Source organism: Columba livia, chromosome 6 (assembly GCF_036013475.1).
Source record: "Columba livia isolate bColLiv1 breed racing homer chromosome 6, bColLiv1.pat.W.v2, whole genome shotgun sequence".
Classification (NCBI taxonomy): domain Eukaryota; kingdom Metazoa; phylum Chordata; class Aves; order Columbiformes; family Columbidae; genus Columba; species Columba livia.
In genome coordinates, this window is record NC_088607.1 from 27899217 (window position 1) to 27909698 (window position 10482).

Here is a 10482-nt window from a genome sequence, read left to right on the forward strand (position 1 = left end):
CATCACCCAACAACCCTGGACAGCACTCAACTATCAATTTAGCATTGCTCCTACTCACTCACAGGTTTGGGGGTTTCTGTTTCCCTCTGCTAATTTTGTTAAAAACTCCTGTAGGTAAACACTGCCAAGCCAGAGTCCCACAGGGAGAGGCAGGGGCACCACGATGACTGTATATTGATCACTGAGGATCTTACTTCATTTTTAATTGAAGACATGGGAACAAAAAACCCCACAAAAACAAACGCCAAAACAACTACAAAAAAACCTCATCACGCTCAACGCAAGAAGTACCGTGTACATTATGAACAGCTTGTTATGAATTATGAAGTGCACAAGCATATCTGCAATAGGTAACTTCAGACATTTGTTTAGTTCTTGAATGAGAACGAAAAAAAAATCCATGCCTTTGGCACAAGGATCATAGTAGTAGTACACCAGGGCATGGGAATCTGCAAGAAAAAGTTACTTCAGTGATGGTTGACAACAATCACAATATTTATTATTCAAAATATGCAAATATCTTATTTCACAAAAGCAACATTGGTGTGGAGTTTTTTGGGGGAGGCCAGCAGAAGTGCTTTGCTCCAAAACAAAAACAAGGCTAACCCTCCACAAGTTTCCACTGTCATATTACAGACTCCAGTACACAAGAAAACATACAGGGTTTCCTATCTCCCCTGTTTCATGCAATAGATCAACTCACTCTCAACACTAGTGAGAGGCCTTATTGATATGAAAATTCTGTCTTCTTCCAGGCTTTGACCCTGTTTATTAATTGCATCTTTTCAGGAGATGCAACTGAAGCAGCACACTCTATACTAACCTTCTTAAAGAAGAAAACATAGAAAAGAGTAGGGTTTCACTTTAATAGTGGAGTTCAACCATTGCAAGATCAAGTCTACTTTGGTTTAGCCTATGAAGAACAACCTATCAGGTCTTGCTCTTCACATCCTTCCCAAACCCCCTCTTGAAATTTCTGCCTCAGTTTCAACAAGTTCACAGCGTGTTTTTAGAAGAGCAACACAGATGATGAGGGCTGTGTGAAGGACCCATCCTGCCCCTGCACCACATAGTCCTTCCCCACCCCATGAACATGACCAAAAGACCAGTCAGCACGCCAAACTGACGGAACAGGAAGTAATACAGGTTTTATTGTCTCCGTTCCAGTGCTGCAGCTAACATAGCAGCGAAAGCAAGCAGAAGGTGACATCCAACAACCTAGACATGGTGACGTTTTGGCCACAACGGTCCCTGGAAAATGCAGTCACGCTGTCATGCTCAAATTAATGTTAATTACTGAAACAGTTTAAATACAATTATTACATAATCTATCTTGAAGTGACGAGGAAAAAAACATGGCTTTTGGCTGAAATGGTTTTATCTCCCAGAAGTTACAGAAGTAAGCAAATGGTCGTCTATTCTGGCACTTGTTCCTACACAAAACCAAATCCATTACATAGTTAAGTGAACAAATGAAAGAACAACATTATTCATATTATTTACTTTACACTTAATCCAAAGTAAGCAACGAGCTTAAGAATAGGAGCCCTGCTTTGGCTTCAGTGAAGTCAGAACATGCCCATTTGTCTGGAAACTGCTGAACTGAAACTGGATCTTGAAACCCAACCTCCTACACTTCAACTACACTGGTCAGTATTATCCCATTTCAGATCGGGTTGGGAAATAAAAATCAACTCATTGTCAGTTTACTCTTTTTATGAATAGAGGCATCTGCGTGGGAAGAAAGAAGTTAGATAAAATGTCCTAGGTAAGACTAGCTGAAAATGTTTTGGTTTGTTTGCTTGCTTATTTTAAAAATATTTTCATTGAATAGCTATCCTGAAAAACTCACTACCTTCAGCTTCTGTAAGATAAATAAACATCTGTATTTTACATACCTTTTCTATAGTTTATACTATTTGGTTTCCGGGTTTTTGCACTGCTATAGGCACTTTTCCCCTTTTTAAATCTGGCAAAAACCCCACAACATCCAAATTTAGAGAAGCAGGTAGTCTTCTCCTTATTGTAAGGGAAGTCAAGGAACAGCACTATTATATGACTAGTATCCAACATGGTAGCAAGTTCAACCTAGAAATGGGAACAAAAGCACAAGCGCCTCAGTAGAATTATCAGGGAAGTATTCCCTACTGATATTCCTAACATCTCCTAAGCAATGTTATTTTCCACATGAACATCAGGCAAGAATCTGACCTACTTTTAACACATGCTTTGCAATACCCATATTAACAAGATACTCTCTGTCAGGGACTGCATAAATTATATGGGCAACTGTACCATGGCAGCAAGGTGGGTTCTCAGTCCAGGGCATACCAGCCAAGCAACCTTACCCAATTGGTGGCATTTGCTATAATTTTTAAATGGTAAGAGCTATATTGTTTTAAAGGAGGTAAAAATCCAGATTATGATGAAGATGTAGCAGTAGAAGTGAAAGCAGTGAAAATTTAAATTCTCAAATGCACTTGACTTTCTTAAAAAGACCTTCAGATTTCTATTAATATCAGCCTCAAAAGCACAAACATAAAAGGCAATTGATTTAAATTTCATAAAAAAGCTTCACAGCAATGTTTTCAAATACTGCTTAATTTTGTGGGGGGTACCCTAGACCAAGTAATATTAAAAAAAAAAAAAAAAAAAGCTCTTCATTGCAAGTTTGAAGAGCAATAAAACTCCTGAAGCAACCACTGGAAGGTATTTCTGTGCATTTTGTCCAACTGATAGTTTGGATTGAGAGTTTTAAAATATCTAAAACCAGCTTAAAATACAACTTGATACAGAAATCCTGAGAAAAAATGCTGCTTTGAAAATCAATCACCCCAAAGTTTTTCTTACATAAACATAATCGGGCAGCCTAAGTTCACATGTGGTATTGAAAATTGGGCTCAGTTTGCTATTCTTCAGTCCATGAATCTAAGATGGCAGGAGTAACACAACATACAAATATTTTTAGAATGATAAAAAAAATCAGTGTAGTAGTTTAGGGTCTGCTTTCAGCACAACAAATCAGCCATGAATATATCACCAGAAGTGAAAGCTGGATGCCAAACAATTGAGAAACATCTGGTGCATTCCAGAAGCACAGCTAGATGCACTTATGTCATCTGTAATTTTTCAAATTAACGTTATAACTAAGTATTAACTTACACTTAAAGGACTAGCAACAGCAGGCTCCACTGGAAGCAGAGAATCCACAAGCTTGACAGAACTATCTATCTTGATATTTGTGGGGGGTTTTGTTTGGGTTTTTTGTTTGTTTGTTTTGGGGTTTTTGTGTGTGTTTTTTTGTTTTGCTTTTTTTCAAAAGTTGCCTTGAACAGAAAAAGACAAACAAACAAAAAACCCAACACAAATTAAAGAAACAAGTCTTAGTGTCACTTAATTGCAGAATCTAATACAACATTTTGGATGATAAAATTCAGGCATGTTCCAAACACAGAATGCTGAGGCAGAGTCTGCCTTGTACAGCTGCCTTCCCGGAGCATGGCTTCCAGACTGTGCTGGGAGCAGGCAGGCACTCCAGTCACACCAGTCTCTGTCCAGCTGGTACCAACTGCAACTGATACTCTCTTCCTCCTACTTTGCAAATTGTTAATCTTTTCTTCAGAAGACTTCTATCCATATCAGCAGCTCCCAGATCACACAGAAGATGGAATAAACTACTGTCACTCTGCAGTCTTAATTTCCACTCTAGCAGATCACGAGGAAGACATGCAAGCCATCTGCTGCCCCCGGGGCCGTTAGTAGCATCAACGGGGCTGACAAGCATCTTTTTGACATCTCTGCTTGGGGAAACCTTTAAGAGACAGCATAAGTGCTAACACAAGTCATCTGAAAGCTATCATCTAAAACACTGGATATTAGAAAGAAATTCTTTGCAGAGAGAGTGGTCAGGCATTGGAATGGCCTTCCCAGGGAGGTAGTGGGCTCGCTGTCCCTAGAGGTTTTTAAACTGAGATTGGACATGGCACTTAGTGCCATGATCTAGTAAACGGACTAGAGTTGGACCAAGGGTTGGACTTGATGATCTCTGAGGTCTTTTCCAACCCAGTTGATTTTGTGGTTCTGTGATTCTGTGACAGATCTAATAGAAACTAATGACTTAGCCCTCCATATAATTGCAGAGATTCTAGACTGTGCTCAAGACAAGCATTTTGTATTTTCAGAGTGTGCTCCAAAACACAAGTTCATTTACCTCACTTCCTCGGCTTTAATGCATTTCCACCACTTTAATGCAGCAGTGCTCCATACCAGCTTCATTTGCTTCCTGTGTATCACTGCTCAACACCTGCCCTTCCAACAGCACGACAAATTCAACCCAGAAGAACGGTTGAAGTAAGTATTAGTTATACTGTTTCTACAGAGAAGATACACATACAAAACATCAGAGAGGGACACTGCAGTAGCAGAAAATCTGCCTGGTTAGCTGCCTTGCTACAATTAACTATCATGTCTTAAATGTCATAGGATATACTCGCATCATCTACAAACAGCATAATTTGCAGTGCCTCTGTACAGCAGCACCTCTCACGGCTTTCTGCAGCTACACACCTGCAAAACAGAAACTGTCCTTCCATGTCTTTCTCTTTCAACTAGCATCTGAAAAATTATCATGGCCCTTTTTCCTTACAAGATTATCTGGGATCAGTTACCCTGATTTCCAAATCCTAATATGGTAATACAAAACTAGCCTAGCTTTATATACAGCGTTTTGGAGAACTCAGGTGTCCTACAAGTTTGACCTTTTATGAAAGCGCTGATCTACTGTCTTGGCAAAAAACATGATTAACACTGCAGACACATTAACATCCTTTTGTGGTTGATGTTCATTTGTCAAATACAAGAAGCAGGTATCTATGCAGTGATAAAGAAACCCTGAGTTGTTTAGCAATTTTGCTTGGAAATACTTAATATGTGCAAGTATTGTATTTCTAAGCCTACCTTTACCTGTTCTGCGTTGTATTGTTTTACCTTTGAACACATAAGAACCAGTCTTGAGTTATGTTCAGCTCAGTAGAAGGAATCTGTTGCCTGTGATGGCCACTAAATCTGTGGCAGGACTCATCTCCAGAAGATTCATTAGCCATGAAAGAACTTCACTTCTGTTCTACAACTGCAATATCTGTTTCCTTTAACAAAAATACCCCACAGTACACCACAGAAGAGTAAAATTAGTTCCATTAGCTTTTGGGAGAGTAAGTACCAAGTGTGTCTGCTCTCCCAACGCCAGTTCAGTCATCCTTATGTTGCCGAGACAGCTGCATTACTTCAGTTCTGTGTGTTTTTTCTTTAGTCACCTATAGTGTACTTGCACTCAGACTCCCTGTGCTAAACATTCTTAACCCTCCATGTATTGAAGTAACATGTTAATTGACAACCTAGGTAATTTCTGGCCATAATATAGAAGCTGATGGGAAGACTCACCTTCGACACCAGAAGGACATGTATGCTGGCCATGGGGTGCTGATCTGGGCTTTCCAAACAGCTGCCCTAAGTGACATCCCTAACACAAAGCCCAGTACCATAAAGGAGAAATATCCTCTTCCAGGAGCTGCTTCACCAGTGAAACAGTACCATTTAGTACAGGGCAGGAAGAATGGACAAGAAAAACAGCAAAAGAGACCTGCCCTTCATCACCCACCCACTCCATCAGAGAAAGATTTGTTTAATACAACACGGGAAGAAGGTGAAAGAAAAATACATGGAGACATGCCCTTTCTGTCACCCACCAACACAGCTGCCAACAAGATCCTCAAATGCACCTACCAAGGAGACATGCTCAAACTCCACTCAGGCTGGGGAGGCAGATGGGGTCCAGACCAAGAACACCCCAGGATCACCAAGTGCTGGAGGGTGCTTGTACTGCAGGCAGACACTAATGAATAAACAGGCCAATCACTATGGTTATTTTTGATTACAGTTGGAGATGATTAAGAATGGCAGGAAATGGTTAGATAAAAAAAGAGTACATGCAAGATTTCCTCACACGGTAGTTTCCGCTCCTCAAGTCATATTTGGATGCTCTGAACTTAACTTTGAAGTGCTGATGTTCCATTGATGCTGTTTCCAATGCTCACATTGGCACTCACAGCACCTGCAATGGCTTGGCAGCTTTATCAACTTGCTAATATGAGTTTTGGAGCAGTTGGCTTGTTAATGGGAAAAGCCTCTAGGAACAGCTAAGGTAGAGCAGAGATCATTCAACGATACTCTTCCCACCATACTGCATTATGAAATTGTTGTGGAGCAAGCATCTCCTACCAGCCTTACCATAGACAAAACAGAGTAGAATGGACAGCCTGGTGTCAGCCCATCCTGAGTACAAGTTTCTCACATGTATTTTAGTGTGCCATAATTTCACATGCAGCAAAATATTCCAATATTGGGAAAAATGCTCATTTTTCTTTCCCCTTGAACCTCTGATCTTTAGCAACTACATCTAGCTCGCAATGATTGTCTGTTTTTTCTTACGTAGAAAAAAAAGTTGCTCAGCTAGCAGTGGCCATCAGCAACATCAGTTTAGATCAGACTCACAACAAGGTGTAAGATACCCAAGAACTATTAAGCTGTCTAACCTGCCTTTCTACATTTTTAGGTATATGCAAGACACCCACAGCCTTACGATAAATGTTTCTAAACTGGCTTAGATGAAAGAGCAGCTAGAGGCATCTAGAAAAGGCCTCAGACAGTATCCTGTCCCATTCCTTGTGCACCAGAAGACACGCATGACAAGGCCAACTGCAATTTGTAGTACTGTTCCCGCTCTCAGAATTGTGTTTTTTCATGTTTTTGTTTGTTTGTGTTTGTTTGTTTTGGTTTTTGTTTGTTTTTTTAAAGAGCTTCACAGAAAAGAAATTAACAGTATTAAAGTCACTGTACACTTTCAGATTTTCCTACTAAATAATAATATTAATGGGAGTGCTAGGCTTTTCTAATTATTGCTCAATGAAACAGCTCCAGCAGACAGTGAAGTACCCTTCTGCAAACTCTTCTTACAAGCTGTGACTATAACTCAGAAATAAAACTATATTCCCACTCCCTTACAAAAGCTTTATATTTCTTTATGAACATATTGTGAGTTACGATCTCTTTTTCCCATTTCCAGCACTAATCTTGCAAGAACATAATTTATTGCATAGATAAAGCACAGTATTTTTTTTCTTTTTTACAAAAGGTATCATGCTCCTGAAACATTTTCTTCCCATTGTGCCCTTTGAGAACTCTTTTTTTTAAATACTTTTCTTTTTTTTAAAAAAAAAAGGATGCCTTGTGCTTGAAATCCATATTTGCTATTTTATTTTTCCAGAAGCAAGATTATTATGATATCTTTCCATACTTTTATTCTGCAGGGCTGATTCTTTAAGAAGGTAGAAGACAGATGAGCTAAATGAAAGCAAAGCACATTATCAGTTCCAGTGTCACCTAAATCTTTATCCAAAGCTTGAGTTTCATCCCACCTCCATGATCCTGCTTCAGCATTATATAAAGAGAAAATACTGCAAGTCATGGAGCTTGCTTCATAATGACAGACTGTTTCAGAGTTAAGAAAATATTGTGCAATTTGTTTTCTGCAGTTAAAAAAAAAACAACACACAAACAGGACATCATATTTCTCATACCCTCCCTCCTCAAAATTTATTTTTTTCTCACTTAAAAGTTCAGGTCATTCTGCTAATCCCTTTACAAAGAGGTCCGCAGAACACTTCTGGCAAGTCTAAAAGTAGCAGACTGTGGTGTATGGGTAGAAATACCATAGTGCCAGATACACTTGTGGGTTTTCTTGGCAACGGACCACAGCTACTTATTTAACTATGCCCTCAGATGCTGTTTCTCACAGACTTGGGAAGACACATATCCCAGGGCTGGAACTTAAAAGCAAAGAATTTAAATTCAAGAATAACTTGGTGTAACTTCTACCATGATGCAGCAGCCTTAACAATAAAGTTTGGGGTCTTCTGTTTGGTTTTTTTTGTTTGTTTTGTTTGGGTTTTTTTTTTTTTTTTTTTTTTTTTTTTTTCAATTTTCTTCTCCCTTTAAGCCTGAGCAAGATACTGAAACAAAGTCATGGGATCAAGAAGGGAAAGAAACATTCATGTTCAACTGATCATAATCACGCCAAAGTTTTCAAGGGTTTCCTCCAGGAACAGAAAAGCTAAACAATTTCTATTTGTGCCATACAGTCCTGTACTTCAAAAATCATTGTCCTTCCTTCCATTCTTAGCTTACTGATGATTTAGGACAGCAGTGCTGTAGCAACACTTCAGCATGGGTCTCCTGATACTTATGATAAGAACTTACTGGCAAAGAGTCTCCCATAAAAGCCTCAGGGTATAATTGAGGCCCACAGCTAACACTTCATCCACAAAAAACATCTACCTCCACTGACAGTTGCTGGGAACACTTCCAAGCCACCATCTTTGACAGTGTTTAGGGACTCACTATCTAACTAATAAATAAGGGGAAGCCAGAAGTTTCCTTCGAACACACTGAGGCAGGATAGGGATTTTCACATAGTTCAGGTCGGAAAAGAAGAAATAGTCTTACAGGCTCTGGCACTGACAGTCTCCAACACACACACACACAAAAAAAAAAAAGAGAAATAAGAATTTTTACTATCAGACCTTAGCGTGAGGGATATTCACTCTGCCTTACTACAACCTCATTCTTTTTCGCAGCCTTCCTGAGTCACCCATCAGAGTAACAAAATACACTTGGTCCTTATCCACCGTCTACAAGCTTAGTAGAAGAGATCGATGTCTCAATGTCTGCCTAATAGAGGGACCTGAAGAGGAAAAAAGAAACCTCAAAGAAACTACAAAAGCGCAGAATAAAGTGAATATTAATTAAACAGATCTGGATTATATTTTACTGAAAATACGCAGTATCAAGTTTAACTCTTTGTATACTCAGCTTTAAAAACTGTCCTGCAAATTGCAATACTGCTGTTTCTGCTTTAGTATTCCTCCAATAAATTAGTTAATTTCAGGATTAACAGACTGATAACAATTATATAATTTTATTTTCAATGTTCAATATCAAAATGTACCAACTTCCACAATTTACAAGAACATAGAATTTACTGAGCAAGACTCTCGCTGACAGTAAGGAGATGTAAACCATAGTTAAACAAGCCTAAATATCCCACTGAAAACAAGTGCCATCTTAGCATCATTTCCTCTAGTTTGGGGAAACTGGAGGAGTGTTGGTGGAAGGACTTCAGCTTTCGAGCTCTTTGGGCAAGTTAAAAACCCAAGCAGCCCATGGACCGAAACAGGGAGATGACATTCTGACCAGGCAGCTTCGCACCCGGTCGTAAGGAGATGGGGGAGCTCAGCAATGACGCTTTCTCCGGAGATGTTAAACCTCACCGCATCTCCAATCTGTCTCCAGATATGCGCATCTCCAAAAACGCACTCGCCAGCGCATTTAGCGCTGTTTAATAGAGTGGAAACGCAAGCGCGAGGAAGCAGAGAGATTAATTTTATTGTTGAGACAGCGGTAAAATAAAAACCGAGTGATGTCTGGAGGGCGCCGTAAGATAAAAGCCGAGAGCGGTCTGCAGGGCCGCGCCGCAAGCAGGACGCGGAGCAGCGCAGCCCGGGGGCTCCCAGCCGCCCACCCACCCCGGCTCCGCTCCGCCAGCTGGGGCCGGCCTGCGCCCCGCCCCGTGCTCCGGCCGGGACACGGGGACGGACCCACCGCGATGCCGCGACCCGGCCAGGCTCCCGGGGCGCTGCTGGGCACCAGCGCCCGGCGGCAGGGAGGCGGCCACGGGCGGCCGGGTGAAGGACCGTGGAGGCGGGCGAGGGGCGCAGCGAGCCGGGGAGGGGAGCGGGGCCATGGAGCTGAGGAGCGAGAGGACCCGGAGGGACGCAGGACGGCCGTACTCACCCGCCGCGGAGCCGCGGCCCCACTTCCTGTGAGCTAGGAAATGAGCGGGCGAGCCGCCCCCTCCGCGGCCCTTAAAGGGGCGGGCGCCGGCCGCCCTCCACCGCCTCCGGGGCGGGACCGGGCCTGGCCGCGCTCCGGGGGCTGCTCTCCCCGCACCCCGCCGCGCCGCGTGGGGCCGTTGCCGAGCGGCCGTTAGAGGGGCGGGGCGGGGCCGCGCGCCAGCTCCTCGCCCCGGGGCACGGGCGCCCCACGCGCCGCTGCAGCCCCGGAGTGCCGGGGGTACCTCGTCCCCCGCCCTGCGCACATCCCCGGGCTGAGGGCACGTTGGGCTGATGCGAGGAGCGTGACACACGTATAGCCGGAGGTGACTGGCAGTGGGCAACGTGCAGATCTGCCGGGGAGCGCTCGTCTGTGCCGGCCGGTGCGTAGCGGTCTGTGCAGCCCAGGCCGCGTAACGAGCACAGACCAGGGCAGGGTAGCCCGGACATGCCGGGAGAAGGCCCAGTCTGACCCCAGGTACAGGAGCAAGCGCTGCCAGGGCCTCTCTCGGCTGGCATTGACCCGCAGCGAGCTCAG

General features: G+C 42.7%; 1 protein-coding gene across 4 annotated transcripts in view; it reads right to left on the minus strand.

Moving 5' to 3' along the window:
* The window catches only part of CSGALNACT2 (chondroitin sulfate N-acetylgalactosaminyltransferase 2), a 32829-nt gene extending 22742 nt beyond the window's left edge, over positions 1-10087 (minus strand). Inside the window, exons 1-2 of one of the 4 annotated variants that reach the window (XM_065067657.1) lie at positions 9907-10052; positions 8637-8797 (exon numbers count right to left, since the gene is read on the minus strand). The gene's annotated coding sequence lies outside the window, so the exon portion shown is untranslated. Of the gene's footprint in view, positions 1-1898; positions 2575-5781; positions 5891-8636; positions 8798-9906 lie in introns of those variants that run through there. The other 3 variants (XM_065067655.1, XM_065067654.1, XM_021300927.2) reach the window with 3 other exon arrangements.
* Positions 10088-10482: the final 395 nt, after the last annotated feature.